Source organism: Cornus florida, unplaced genomic scaffold (assembly GCF_030987335.1).
Source record: "Cornus florida cultivar Cherokee Brave unplaced genomic scaffold, ASM3098733v1 CherokeeBrave_3.0.0_Hap2_Chr04, whole genome shotgun sequence".
NCBI classification, from domain to species: domain Eukaryota; kingdom Viridiplantae; phylum Streptophyta; class Magnoliopsida; order Cornales; family Cornaceae; genus Cornus; species Cornus florida.
Genome location: NW_026775574.1, coordinates 29,360,034 through 29,376,076, shown reverse-complemented (window position 1 = coordinate 29,376,076; position 16,043 = coordinate 29,360,034). Strand labels below are relative to the sequence as shown.

Genomic DNA, 16,043 nt, shown 5'->3' with positions numbered 1-16,043 from the left:
CATCCAATTGACACTGTTTTGATTGTTGATGGATTTCAATACTTGGTGATCTGTAAACAGCATGAACTCTCGCTGGATAAGATAATGCTCCCATGTATGTAAAGGTTTCACCACCGCATAGAATTCCAACTCATAGGTAGTCCACTTCTTGCATGCATCACTCAACTTCTCACTGTAAAACGCTACTGGCCTTCCTTCTTGTGATAGAACTGCTTGGATTCCCACTATTGAGACATCACAATCTACCTAAAATAACTTCTCAAAATCTGGAAGGACTAAGATTGGGGCTGTTGACAGTTTTTCCTTGATTAAGGCAAAACTTATCTCAGCTTCCCCTCCCCATTGTAATTTTCCTTTCTTCATACATTCTGTGATGGGAGCCATAATACTACTGAAGTTCTTGATGAACCTTCGGTAGAACGTGGCTAAGCCATGGAAACTGCGTACTTCTCCCACATTCTTTGGCATAGGCCACTCCGGAATGGCCCTCACCTTCTCTTCATCTACCCGAATGCCATCACTACAAACCATATAGCCGATGAATACTAGGCTTGGGGTCACAAAGCTACACTTCTTCAGATTAATGAACAGTTTATTCTTCTGTAAAGCTTTTAATACCTCTCTCAAGTGAAAAAGACGTTCTGCCTTTGTTTGACTATAAACCAGAATATCGTCGAAATAAACAACTACAAATCGATTAATAAATGGTTTGAGTACCTGATTCATCAACCGCATGAAAGTACTTGGCGCGTTGGATAATCTGAATGGCATGACTAACCACTTATACAGTCCTTCTTTTGTTTTGAACGCCATTTTCCACTCATCCCCAGGGTGGATTATGATCTGATGGTATCCACTCTTGAGGTCCACTTTGGTGAAGACTTTTGATCCCGCCAATATATCTAATATATCATCCAACCGTGGAATGAGAAATTTGTACTTGACAGTGATTCTGTTAATTGCGCGACTATCAATGCATATTCTCCAACTGCCATCTTTCTTCGGTACTAGCAAGGCCGGAACAGCACATGGGCTCGTGCTCTTCTAGATCAACCCTTTCCGTAGTAACTCTTCCAATTACTCTTGTAAGATCGGACTCTTGTTGGGACTCATTCGGTAATGTGGTAGATTTGGCAGGCTTGCCCCGGGCACCAAGTCAATGTGGTGCTGAATGTCCTTCATGAGAGGGAGACTATCAGGTAAGTCTTCAGGCACCAACTCACTAAACTCCTGTAGTAGTGGCTACTATAAAAGGAGGTTGTTTAACTACTTCCCCTTTGCACATAACAACAAAGATTCCAGGGGCAGTTGTTATTTCGCCCATAAATTCCACACTGTTGATCAACATAACTGAATTTCCTTTGGGAAATTCAGCTTCTTTCATCAGACCCAAAATAATCTTTTGACCATTCTTGTGTAGATTATACACATTGTCTCTACCGCGGTGAGTGGCATCGACATCAAATTGCCATGGTCTGCCCAATATCATATGGCATGCATCCATGTCGACTATATCACAACGCACCTCCTCTGTATATGTTTTCCCAATTGAGAATGGAACGGTGCAGGTTTCAGTTACTCGTGTTTCTGAGCCTTTCTTGATCCATCCAATTTTGTATGGATGGAGATGTTTATCTGTTTTAAGCCCCAATTTTCGAACCGTTGTTAAGGAAACAATGTTCTCATTACTATCGCTATCAATAATAACATCACATACCTTATGGTTGACAGTGCAACTTGTACGGAACACATTATGATGATGTGGGTGCTCCTCTTTCTTTGGTGTGAACATCAACCTCCTCACGACTAAAGAGTGGGATAGCAACTCGCCATTGTCTCCTTCAATCACCTTTTCTTTTTCAAAGGTAAGGAACTCACCTTTCTCACCCTCGCCTTTCTCATGCTCGACCAGATTTACTGTTGGTCGCTTGGGGTAATTGTTGGATTTATGGTCAGGTTCTCCACATCAAAAACACTTGCCCATACTTGGGTGTGCATAGGGATTTTCTCTCATAGTTAGGGCTCCCCTTCTAGCAGGGCCTATTGGTGCTGCGGGTTTGGCCTTTGTTGGACCATCTCCAATGCCTCGCCATGTCATTGGAACAGGGGCTATCATGGTCTGTTTACCCATGTCATGTGAAGGACGTTGGGTGTTATATGAACCATAAGATCGATTCTTTGACTTCTCTAGTAACGATTCTGCTCTCTCTGCCACCGTGACAATCTCAGACAGTTTGAATAACGGTTGGAGCGCCACTTTCTCTTCAATATCCCATCGTAACCTGCCTTTAAAACGGGCCACCATGCTAAATTCGGGTTCCACCTGTTTGTTACAGGATGACAACCGATAAAATTCTTCAGCATATTCAGCAATCGTTCTACTTCCCTGTGTGCAAGACTGATATTTTTGATAAAGAACCTGTTCGTAATCAGGGGGTAAAAATCGAGTTTTCATCAACTTCTTCATCTTAACCCACGTATGTACTGGATCCTTACCCTCACGTGCACGGGTAGTTTGCACTTGATCTCACCATGCTGACGCGCCGCCTTTCAACTTATACGCCACGAGTTTGACTTGCTTCTCCTCCTGGATTTTCATATAGTCAAAGAAACGTTCAACTTCACTAATCTTGTCCAAGAATTCTTCAATACGAAGATGACCTTGAAAGGTGGGTAGGTCAATCTTCTTACGAAAATCCCTGGAATCATTAATTCCCCATCGACCTCGATTATCGCCAAACACCTGTATGGCTCGGTGGTTACCAAAACCGACATTTTCCTCATAGGCTGGTTGCCTATTCGGTGGGTTTGGGTTGTGATTACTAGCAGGACGTCCATAATCACCGTTGTTGGACAGCATGTTGTTCTCGCGGTTAAGTTCTACCGTTGTATATCTCGCCAATACTTGACGCATAGTTTCATGTATATCAAGCAAGGTTCGATTAACGTTGGTCTGGAACATAGTAAACTCAGCCTTCAAAAGAGCTACTCCATCACGATCACTGTCGCTGGAGGCGTTGCTTCCATCCCGTGAACCGGCCATCGAAAACAAAGGCGAATCTTGGATTCTGAACCTTGCTTTGATACCAACTAACGTAGCGGAAACGATAAAGAACATGGTTAAACCCTTGAACTCACAAAGAACACACTCACAAGAGAGAAATTGAAATTATATTGATAATGATGATGTTTGTAGACTTACATCTCTTGCCTTTACAGAGGCAAGTCAAAAAAAAGAAAAGAAAAAGAAAACATGCGTGAAATAATATTAAAGGGGAAATTTTAGATTTGATGGAGTAGAATCCTCCTTAAATCTTGCAATGGAGAATAATATCTTCTATTGCTGGCAACTACATGAAATCTCCTTTTGACTTTTCCTTATTTATTTGTTTATTTCCTTCTATTCTCCTTACCCTTTCAGCCTTCCTGATTTGCGATGATTCTTTTGACTTTTCCTTATTTATTTATTTCCTTCTATTCTCCTTACCTTTTTAACCTCCCTGATTTGCGATGATCCTGTATGCTCAAATAATCGTGAGCGAGCTGTTCTACATCAGGTTACTTAGAATTAACCGGTTTGAGAAAGTACCCGGTGAGCTCTCCTTTTGCCAGTAGGGTTTCCACTTGCCTTCTCAAGCTCCCGCAATTATTAGTTAAATGATCGAAATCGTTGTGAAAAGCACAGTGCTTATCCTGATCCCTTTGATCCATTGGTTGCCTGATGGGAAGAGGGATTTAGAAAATCTTTCTGCCTTTGTTTTCCTTGTACAATCTTGCTAAAGTGGTTTCGAGTGGGGTTACCTTCTCAGCCACCCATGACCTTTTCTTTATGGCTCTGTTTTCGAAGCTTGGCGGTTCCTATTGTGCCTTTGGGATGCTCACCCGCTCTTTAGTTCGACTTTCCACTATGACCAGTGTCGCCCTATGTTGCCTGTTGGCCTCGCTCTCTTCGAGCCTTATGTAGTTTTGGGCTCTTGCGTTTAATTCTAACATGTCGACGTGGTCTTTTTTATCAAAGAGTCATTGAACCTGGTTCTTTGGATCATTGCTATCTTGAATACTTCCACAACCAGTTGCTTGGTTACAGTCGGCATGTTGAATTTGGTCAGGAAATCTTGAAGTTTTTCTCCTTTCATTTACCGTATGGTGAACAGGATGGATATGGTGTTCTTCTGCTTTTTATTCCCACAGTATTGTGCTAAGAAGGTTGTGCATAGCGTCTTGAAGTCTGGGATAGACTTGTGGGGTCTGTTTTTGGACCATTCTAGTGCAACTCCCGTTAAGCTGGATGGGAATATCTTGCACAAGAACAAATCGTTTCGTGTGTCTAAAGTTATCTCCTGGTTGTAGTGGTCTAAGTGCTTCATCGGATCTCCGGTTCCGTCAAACTTAATAAATTTCAGCATGATGAACTTTTTTGGCCTCTCAACTTGGTTTATCTCGTCGGTAAAGTGGGTTTTAATTATAGAGGTGGTGAATTCTCTAGTCATGTCTTCGGGCGTTTGGGCCTTCAGTCCATCGATTTGTTAGTCCACTTCTCTCCTGAAATTTGCCAGGATATCGTTATCAGTCAAATGTTGAAGATACCCATCCGGGATTAAAGTGTTGCGCTTCTCGGATTCGACGTGATCTTCAAAGCCTTGCGTTCGTGTCTGTTTCAGTATTCCTAATGTAGATTTTGCCGCTACTTGGGATTGATTGGTCATGTCATTCGCATTTTGCTCTGGTATGGCTCGAAGCGCGTCAAGATTTTGTGGGGGAATCCTCGGCTGCTGAAGGTTGTTATTGTCCCCTTGAACTGTTGGGACTGATGGCAGGCTCAGCTGTTCGTCCCGTTACTCGGGTTGTTGATCCTGGGGAATCTGCCGATTAGTAGCTGGCAGGGGATGCCCTAAGCTCCTCGTTTTCCTATCGTAAGGCATTGATTTGAGCGACACTTGCCTCACTGGCTTGCCTTAAGGTATTGATCTGTTGGGCGCTGGCCTCATTCGCTTAGCGCATAGTATTGAATTGTTCTTGTATCTCTTCGTGCATTTTTTGTATGATTTATAGCTGCTGCATTTGAACAGCGTCTGATCCTATTACAACGGTGTTACATGTATCAAAGAACTCAACAATGATGGTGAGAGACTTTCAGTACCTTCCCACAGATGGTGCTAAAGTGTAGGTGTATAAAATTTCGGCTTGAATATGATGATTTGACCCGAAGGATTAAACACTAAAATACTCAATCAAGGAAAAATAAGGGCTAATGGCATTGGGAATCAGATGCCTTTTATTGGGTCCTTGCCCTTGTGTTTATACTCGTACAATGAGAATTTCTTGGGGCTGTCATAGGCCGTTACATATATAATATTAATATTTCCATAATTATTAGTAATTTATTGATGAGCGTTATTTTCGATTGTGCTTGGTTGTAATTTTGGGTTGGACTTGCTGGGCTGGATCTTGCTCTTCGGGCCAATTCGGTGTTGGATATATTTTGGTCCATGGGACACATTATGGGTTTTTTTCTCTGGCCTGACATGCATGTTTCTATCTGATTGCTCACTATGAGTGGTGGAAAAATTCCCTTCTCCAAAAGAAAAGAATATAAACTTTTAATAGTGGCACGGTTATAATAGTGGCACTGTGGGTGGAAATATTAATAGAAAGAAAAGAATATGAGATAGTGCACAAGAGAATATATAAATTTATATACACATGTATAAAATAAAAAAAATTAATAGAAAGAAAAAATATTAGAGAGAGAGAGAGAGAGAGAGAGTGAACATCAGTTTAGTCGCATGAGAAGAAAAAAACAAAAAAGTTTAGTGGCATTATTTTTTATTAAATGACTTGTTTAACTTTGAGGATCAAAAAGCTCCATACATTGTAAACTGTGTTGCCACTATTATAACCGAGACCCCAAATATATTACTAACCAATTATCTCCAAGAGAGAACCCTTCTCCACCCTTCTCAATGGTTCTTATGCTTCGCATCGGCGTCCTTTGTCGCCGGAAGGCCACCCTCCTCCTAAACAGATCAGTACTTCGTCCAACTATGGGAAACACAACCCATTTCCCCCTCCCTCCACCTCCTAGCACCAATGCTCACATCAGTAGAATTTTGAACCCCTTTTCCTTGAGACATCCCAAACCCAACCCCTCCACCGCCACCCCCAACCCCTCCACCATCACTCCCACTCCCACTCCCACTCCCACTCCAACTCCCAAACCCCCACCCCCACCCCCACCCCCACCCCAACCCCCTCCATCCCACCACCACCACCACCACCACCCCCACCCCCACCCCCACCACCTCCCCCTCCATCCACAACCCTGCCACCACCCCTCACCCGCATTGCAAATCTAAAAGCAATTTTTTTTGCTGAATTTAAGAAATACCCTTTCACAGTCAGTATTGCTTTGACCAATGTGATCGTAATGTTATTGGCCTTTGGATACCAGGTTTATCTCTCTCTCCCTCTTGCTCTCCTTCTCAATCACTCACACAGACACACAAATTTAGTTACTACAGGGTATATGAATTTAATTATGTCCACTCTAGTGACAGAATAAAGTAGTTGGACTACAATTGTGATTTGTATTATCATGCCTTTCTTGTAGGTCTCCTCTAATAGGATCACTGATGTTCTATGGAAGACCCAGATATTTGTGCTTCGGGAGCACAAAGCCTTGCAAGAGAAAGGGAACGAGAATATAAAAAAAATTAATGATGGCCTAATTAAAATGGCATCTCCGGTGAGTATTCAAGTCCATTTAAAATATAATTGTGTTAAAGGATTTGTAGAAAAACTGAAATAGCACTCATATTTATGTATAAACAAAATTGTTTACTTATCAATTTTATTTTTTATTTTATTTATTTATCATTATTATTATTATTTTTTATGTTTAAACAAACTTGTGATTCTACCTAAGTGTTGTTTGATAAACGTTAAAATATAAGTATTGAAAATTTCAAGAGCTGAATTTGAAGTGTTAAATATAAATTATATATATATTTCAAATACTTACTAAATTTATCCGTCATCTCATGGGAAATACTTGAGAGGTCTATATGATATAAGCCGGTATAAGATGTGGCTGTGAGGTTAGTTCAGAAAACAAGACCAGACCTGTTTATTTGGTATAGTGTTGATTTTGAGATTTTCTTGGTATATTTTGGTGGGGATATTCTACTTATGTCCTAACTAGAACGAAGTATTTGCTTTTATGTGATGCCCCAAATCCCGTGATTTGGTTCATCAACCAAAGTGATCCGAAAACTTGACTTGAAACCGGATTAAGAAATGCGGAAGCTAAACAAGGAAAGAAGACACTAGAGATGAAATCCGTCTCTAAGGCAAGAATAGGACATCAAGAAGAGTCACGAGACTCTAACACGGTACAATGCGGAACTAAGAACAAATAATCCAAGTAAACAGGAATGTGGAAGTGAAGACAAATAGATCAAAGTACATATGTCAAGGGTAAAATGGTCATAGACCATGGTAGGATGTCAACAAGGTCATCTAAGCATGAATACTAAGACCATGACATGAACATAGGCAAAAAACTAAGTATACTAACATTTAGATATTCAATTCAAATCTAATATCATGCTAGCATTAAATGTTGCTAACATTCTAACAATTCAAGGCACATAAACATGGATATAGGATCATTGGGTTAAGAGATAATACATACACAACTTAAGTAAGTCTTAACACAAGGTAAATCAACTTCAAGTATGAAGATAATATAGATACCACAATTTATAATTTACAAGGATACTAGAATAAGACATATTACTTCATTACTTGAACAATGAAGTTAAAAGCTATATAACATAGAAATGTCAAGCAAACTTAGGTTAAGAACTAAAAACAATTAAATCTCTCTATAACTCACACAACACAAGTAAAGCTCATGAAACTCTCCAAACCACAACGAAAATCCTAGGTTACAATTATACTACACCCCCTACCTCACTAGAGAAAGCCTCCTAGAAATCCAAGAACAAGATGGTGCAAATGCAAATCCAAGATAAGGGTTATGTTGCCAAAGGAACCACCAAGCTTTTTCCCTTCTATGATGTTGTCAAAAGATGAGAGGTGGTGGAGGAATATGGTTTGAGGTGGAGCAACAATGGTGGTAGTGGGAGTCTCTAAGTGCTAGACGCCCGTATTTAGCACTTGGGTGTGGGTTCGATTTTCCTCCAACTCTGCAAGTTCCTGACTTAAAATACTACTTGCACTGTGGGGTCGGGTTGGGTAGCCGGTAAGAGGAAGAAGAAGATTAGAGAAAAGTGTACAAAATATGATATATAACATAAAAACTAACCCTAGAACTACCTCTCAAATAGTATATAAGCCCTCCACTTGTCTCAATCTTGGTCCCCCACATGTCTCCACTCAAACTCCAACATTTGTCCTAATCATCAAATGGCACATGTCCTAACTTTCCCTAATTGCATAAAAGTCTCTCCAAGAAATATCTCTAAAAGTTAATCGCACTAATGCCCCAAAATAAAATATCTTCTAAAGATAATTGCACAAAGGACCCCAAAAAAGAAATAGCACTAATAACCCCACAAAATACAACTTAAGAAGCATGTAAGTGCTACACAATTAAATCATGTCTTGAGGATAGAATGCACTAGAATGAAATGCATCAAGTGTCGGAAGCCATTTCCGAACACTTGACCCTACCTTGGGTCCACACAACCCTAAGACAACAAGGAAATAAAATTAAAAATAAAATAAACTAGGGAGAAAAAAGAAAAAGATGACATGGTCATCACATTTTAAGTCAATGCTTTTGATTATAAGTTGAAGGAAATGCTAGTAATGTATGCATGATTCTTTAATTCAGTTACTAGAATTGCATCACTTGCTGTTACTATATATGAATTTTGTTTTTCCGTTCTTTCTATTACAAGGCATGTCTCCTATTATATTTAACTTTTTAAGCCTTGTCTCTTATCTTCTATCTCTTCATTTTTAATTTAACACATTTCAAATTATTCTATTTAACAAAAACTCTTAGCAACATGAATTTCTTTTCCACAAAACCAGTTGTTTTCATTTGTTTGAGGATTTATTCTCGGTTTTTCAACTTTCTTTGTTTATGCAAGAGTTGTTTAATTCAAATGTGATATATCCTCGTGAAACCTCATATATGTTAATTCATAGGCCATGCACAACTTCATTCAACTTTTTTGTTATTTTTGCAGCCTTAAACATTAATTCTCAGTAGAAGTCCAAAGAAATTAGTTTTTCATGCAATAGAAGTAAATTTTTGATTACGTATCAGTTTTAATTTTCTGTTGTTTTTCCTGGAATGCTTAGTAGTTTGTATATATATAGGTGTTGCAACTATTTTAATTTCAAAATGTTTCATGTTGGTAGCACTACATTTTCTTATAAAGTAATAGGTGCAACTTTCTATCTATTGGAAATCTCAAAAAATGGTCTCACAAGGGATTCATGTCAAAAAAATGTTTCAATATGTTTCATGATGTTATTTTAGATATACCATTTCGATACCTGGCCTTATTTCGGATGGAGGAAGTTTTATACGCATGAAAGGTGATAAAGAATTCATTGAAGAAAAAATATTATACGTAGATAAATATTTTCTGCTCAATCAAAGATGTGAGTGGACTTTATTGATTGTACATAGTTCTTACACCTACATGTGATTTTTATAAAAGACCTTAAATTGTTCAAGGGAGGAACTTGTGTACCAAACTGTTTTAAGGTCACAAACCAGTGAAAAAAGGTAGCATATCAGTCAGTTAAGAAGGCTAAGAGTTTAACGGCCATGACCAAGCTTAAATTTGCATTTTGTACAGTAGCTATTTGAAATATTCTTTGAGTATCATATGACATCATGGCCTAGACGGTAGGTGAAGGGGCGAAAATATCCCCCAATAAAAACACGACATCTGGGCAGGATGTGTCACCAATCATATCGTGCCATGTGTAAGCAGTGACAGCACACACAGATGGGCCAACTTTCTTTTCTGCGGCCATCCTGGCTGCCTTCTCCACTGCCCAGGCGCTAGACAACTCAGTACATTTCTATTCAAGTTCCTGGTGTCGAACAACCACCTTGTTGGCCTCAAGAACCAACTTGTTCTTCTGAGAGTGCAAGCTCGCTACCTTACGATCACCAGCCTCAATGGTGTGACATAGAGAAGCTATCCCGAACATGGTCTGCAAGGATAGAAGTGGAATCTAAGTACAACAGGTGGATGAGAGAATACACATAAACTGAAAGTAAAGAATTATAACGAATTGGGGAGTTCTCACCTCCATTGCACAGATAGACACCCTAGCAAACAGGTCATGCCTTGAAAGCAAACACATGGTGTCCTCAGCTGTCACGAAGGACCCATCAACCTTTAGGAATTTGGGAGCCCATGGCTTGCTCGAACGAGAAGTATCCCCTGCAATGGAACCAGAGGCAACTGCTTGGGCCGATCGAGAAGCCTGAACCTGAACGGCAGAAGAAGGTTGATGAACGGTTGAACGCTTGGGTGCTGGTGCGCTCTGATTGGAACCTCCAGATTTGCCGTCTTCTATTCTTTTCCCCAAAGACTTTTCTTGGGTTGTAGAGTCTGGTTCACATTCCCCTATCCGGCGGCTCTTCTGCCGAATGTTAGTATCAGACATCCTAGCGGCTTCGACAGACACTTTCTTCGGGGGTAAGACGTTGCTCCACACTTTCTGGCACAGGTAGAGGAGCCTTCCCTTCGCAATGGAGTAGTCCAAGAGATCTGTGGGGACACCAACAAAATGACAAATAAATCTATAGAAGCGGACGAGACAAGTTTCACGCACGCGCGTGCTACACACATATTTATGCTTCCTAAGGGGGTGAATGTTCAGAGAGTGCACTCCCTGAACGAGGAGGGGATCAGGGCAGACTCGGATACTTTGGTCTTCCAATTCCCCCAGACCATTATGTGATCGTCTTTTCATTCTTTTCAATAGTTGGGGTTATCGGCTCAGATTGCACGACCTGAGATAGGAAAAAAGTGGTATCGATTATTTTTAAGGCGGATTCTACACACCTTATAACAGAAAAGCAAATCAATGATACTAAGGTCGAGACTCTACCTCTGATTTAGAATGAGAAGCATGGAAATTATCCCAAAGAAGTTCTGGTTGACTTGTAGCATGGCAAGGTTGAGCGTATTAAGCACTAAATGATGCAGGGGATGTAGAGGAAACCCAAAAAACCCCTAACTGAGGGGAAGAGAAGATCATCTAACCGGGGTTAAAACCCTCCCCAACCTTGAACTTTGCGTCATTGGGGTAGTGTTTAATGTAAACATTGTCGGGGATCTAGCAGTTAACACGAAGCGCTTCAAGATCGATGGCCATTACAAGGAATCCAGAAATCCACTGGAGAGAAAAAAGAAAAGGTTTTGAGGTAGGAAAAAACGAAGAAAACTGGCCTCAAAGTAAGGAAAAGATGATCACCGGAAATGCACCGAGGAAGGAAGGAGAGATTGCTGTAGAAAAGTCTCTCTCCTCCCATGTGCATATGTCTATTTCTTTTTTGTTTCTCTCACATCATGCTCCCATCTCCGTTTCACATTGTCGCCTCCATTCACAAATCTAAACTCTAGGAAACATCGAATCCAGTCCCTTGATTTCGGACAGTGTTCTGGTCTTAGCAAGGATTAACTCAAATTTTTTTTCTTGATTCACATTCTTGAAGCAGGTATGTTCAAATATTATATTTTCCGATGCAAATTGTTTTTTTTTTTCTTCTTTCAAAGAGCTTAAATCAAGTATGGGTTTTGTTGAATTTTTTTGTTCAAAACGAGCTTAATTCAAGCTTAATTGTGTTCAAATTTTGGGTTTTTTTCCTTTCAAAAACAAAGGTTTCTGTTTGTATCCTTTTCCTCTCATACTTGTTTAGGTTCGTTTTCCATAAAAAAATGATATATATATATTTTTTTTTTCCTAAATGGTATTCTTCATTTTGATTAGATAAAAAAATGTATTGATATTTTTTGGGTGAAGTTTCATTCAATTTTTATATATATAGTTATGCTCTTTAGCAAAGGGAATAAATGTTCTATAGCTGGTATCTGATCATCACTTCTTCTTTAAGAAATAGAGAGGAAAAAAAAAAAAAAATTCAATAAAAAAGAAAAACAAAAGAAAGGTAAAGTGAAAAAGCTTTTTCTTCAAATTCTAACCTTCAAGGAAAGAACAGGAATTCATTGTAATGCATAAACGAAAACAAAATAAAAATAAAATCTTAACATTTTTAGCACCTCCATTACTCTTCTACAAATTTTGCAGTATGTGGTGAGGGCAAGACCTAGGGACATGGGAGCATGATGTGAGAGAAACAAAAAAGAAATGAAGACGTAGCAGAGAGAAACAAAAAGGTAATGAATGATCTGTCGGGTCTAGCCCCAAGTAAATGGGCATAACTCATGCTTTGTATTTTTTAGAGCTGAATAGAGGTGTCAGCCTCTTATTGGACCAACTCAGCTTGCAGGACTAAAATTGTCCTAATAGGGCAGGACTTAAACATTGTCCCTTCTTAAATAGTGAAGTCTGACATGCTGAGAAGACTTGGAAAAGACCCGCACGAGACCCGAAGGCACACGCTCCCATTAAAGCATTGATTACGACAATATCCAAAAAGGAGGCGAACCGTTCGCCTCCTTACATTTGAAATTTCATCCCCACAAAAGTGTGAGGGGCGAGGTGAGGGGCGAAATTGGGGGCGAGGTGAGGGGCGAAATTGGGGGCAAGGTGAGGGGCGAAAATATCCCCGAATGAAAACATGGCATTTGGGGAGGACGCGTCACCAATTTTAGCGTGCCACGTGTAAGCAGCGACAGATCACACAGAATATGGACCAACCACGCTGAAGGCCAAAGCGAGACAGGCGGGCCTAGGATGAATTGTGTGGACCAATCACTTGATTGGGAGGCCGAAAAAGAAGGACAGTCAAGAAGGAGGGTCCAAGCTGATGATACCGAAGCATAGGCCCCAAGTTAGAAAAATTAGGGTAAGAATGAAAGAGGTATAAAAAGGAAGGATTGTAAGAACGAAAGGCATTGAGTGTTGTAGGAGAAAAATACTTTCTTCTTTGAACTGTGAGAAATTCTTGTACACACAATAGGTTTTGTAATTGTGCATCTTAATATAATCTTCAGTTTTCATAAGGTGGTTGTATATCTTGTAGAGTCTTTTATAAATTAAAATAGGCAATGATGCCCTTCCTCATTTGCAAGATTAAATACTGTTTGATGAATTGCAAATTATTAATACTAATAATTTATGAACTACTTTTGTTTTTATGGTCCTTATCTATAGCTTCAAGTTAGAAAAATTAGGGTAAGAATGAAAGAGGTATAAAAAGGAAGGATTGTAATCGCGAAAGGCATTGAATGTTGTAGGAGAAAAATACTTTCTTCTATGACATGTGAGTAATTCTTGTACACACAGTAGGTTTTGTAATTGTGCAGTTTAATATAATCTTCAGTTTTCACAAGGTTGTTTTATATCTTGTAGAGTCTTTTATAAATTAAAATAGGCAATGATGCCCTTCCTCATTTTTTTTTGATAAGTAAAAAGTATATTAGAAATGCGTTCAAAAAAGGAACGCGTCCCTAATACTAGAAGAAAAAAGACCTAAGGACCAATAGCATCCAAAAGATCAAAGAAGTCATCAATCGAGGAGTATGCGCTTCCTCTTACATAATTGAACAAAGAACGAAGAATATGAATTTTCAGATTTGCTAAGGACGATTCCTTTCCTTCAAAGTTTCTGTTATTCGTCTCTCGCCATAGACACCACCAAACACAATGTGGAACAATCCTCCAATAATCACGAGCATGTTCTTTAACGGGGCATTGTCTCCCAATAAACGCCAAGCATGCTAAATATGAAATTCTAATAATCGTACGCCACAGGACAGTGCAAAAGAATGTGATCCGCGGATTCACCGTCTGTTTTACATAAATAACGCCAATTAACAATGATGTTGCCTCTCTTTGTCAAGTTATCCAATGTCAAAATCTTTCCCAATGTGGCAGTCCAAACAAAGAACGCGATTCTAAGAGGAGCTTTAGAACGCCAAACAGACTTCCATAGGAAATCGTGAACAACGAAGTTGGACAAACACAAGAACATGGATCGGACACCATACCTACCATGAGCTAAAGGACCCACAAAATATCATCACACCCTTTGCCAACATCCTGCTGTCTATACAACGTATCCAAAAAAACACAAACTTCCTCCATTTCCCAATCCTGAAAGAGGTGCCTAAAACGCACATCCCACGTAACTCCACTGCTATCAAGTTGACAACAATCAATTACGTAGACGTGCTTATTGTCTACAATACTGTAAAGTCTAGGAAAGGAGTGAGACAACAGCTGATCTCGGCACCATAGGTCCTCCCAAAATCGAACATGTCTACCATCACGAACTTTGAATCTAATGTGTGAAGAGAAAACATCCTAGCCCTTTCGAATGAATTTCCACACACCAACTCCTCCAGTAATAGTGACTGGGAGAGAGGACACTCTCCTCTCCAAAGCGACATGAGACAACTCTTCTCCACTGACGATGGCGTTCCTTTCCAAATCTCCATAACCCCTTTCCCAAGAGAGCTTGATTAAAAGGGACCAGCTTTCGAATGCCTAACCCGCCTATTTTCAACGGTTGGCAGACTTGTTCCCAATTAACAAGATGATACTTAAACTCCTCTCCCCTTCCAACCCATAGAAAATCCCTTTGAATTTTTTTAATCCTTTCAGCGACAGAGTATGGAATATGAAACAAAGATAAAAAGTAGGTAAGAAGGGACGAGAGAGTACTCTTAATGAGAGTGACTTTCCCCCCCTTAGAAAGATACTGTATTTTTCCATCTTGCTAATCTCTTCTCATATCTATTAATCACTGGGTCCCAATTCCCAACTCTTGTAGAGGAAACTCCCAAAGGCAATCCTAAGTAAGGAAGTGGAAAAGTGCCCACTCCACACCTAAGAACAACAGCTAAGGAAGAAATATCTGGAACATCCCCCACTGGAACAAGCACACTCTTTCCAACTTTAATCTTTAGTCCCGAAACCGCTTGGAAACAAGCAAGAATGCATCTCATATAACTGAGTTGAGAGACTTCACAAAAAACCGTAGTGTCATCCGTGAACAACAAATGGGAGATCTGCATTTGATGTTCAACATCTCTGCCAACTCTTAACCCCCTGATGTAACCCAAATCTTCCGCTTTTCTCATTAATCTGCTCAATCCCTCCACGACAATAAGGAAAAGCAAAGACGATAATGGGTCTCCTTGTCTCAGACCACGCGAGTTAGCAAAAAAACTTGCAGGGGAACCATTCACGAGCACAGAGAACATAACGGACAAGATACAAGTTTCAATTCATTTTATCCACCTATCTCCAAATCCCATCCTCCGAAGTAGATAAAGAAGAAACTTTCAATTAACATGATCATAGGCTTTCTCAATGTCAAGCTTACATAAAATGCCAGGAACCCCACTTTTCAATCTAGAATCAACACATTCCCCTTCGATAAGAACAGAATCCAAAATCTGCAGTCCTCCAACAAAAGCATTCTGTGATTCTGAAATAAGACCATCCAAAACATTACTCATCTTGGAGACGAGAACCTTGGCAATGAGCTTATACATACATCCCACTAAGCTGATTGGCCGAAGTCATTAATATCAGAGGCACCGCCCTTCTTGGGAATGAGAGCAATAAAAGATGCTTTCAATGATTTCTCAAATATGCCATGAGAATAAAAATCCTGAAAGGTGCCCATCCCCTCAGTTCGCACAACCTCCTAACTCTCTTTAAGAAACCGCATAGTAAACCCATCTGGTCATGGAGCTTTGTCCCCATTACGGCTAGATAGTGCCTTAAGCTTCCATTCAAGATTCCCAAACACTTCTTTATTCCACCTCTTTATCCCTTTTTTTTAGAATCTGAAACTTTCTAGCTAACACATAGCTAGCAGAGCCTATAAACTCGTTTCCTCCCAC

General features: G+C 39.8%; 1 long non-coding RNA gene across 2 annotated transcripts in view; it reads left to right on the top strand.

Moving 5' to 3' along the window:
• The window catches only part of LOC132303083 (uncharacterized), a 44,315-nt gene that overhangs the window by 22,708 nt on the left and 5,564 nt on the right, over window positions 1-16,043 (top strand). Inside the window, exon 3 of one of the 2 annotated variants that reach the window (XR_009481090.1) lies at window positions 6,611-6,745. The exons of the other annotated variant lie outside the window; for it this stretch is intronic. This is a non-coding gene — a long non-coding RNA (uncharacterized LOC132303083). The remainder of the gene's footprint in view (window positions 1-6,610; window positions 6,746-16,043) is intronic. 2 annotated transcript variants of the gene reach the window in all.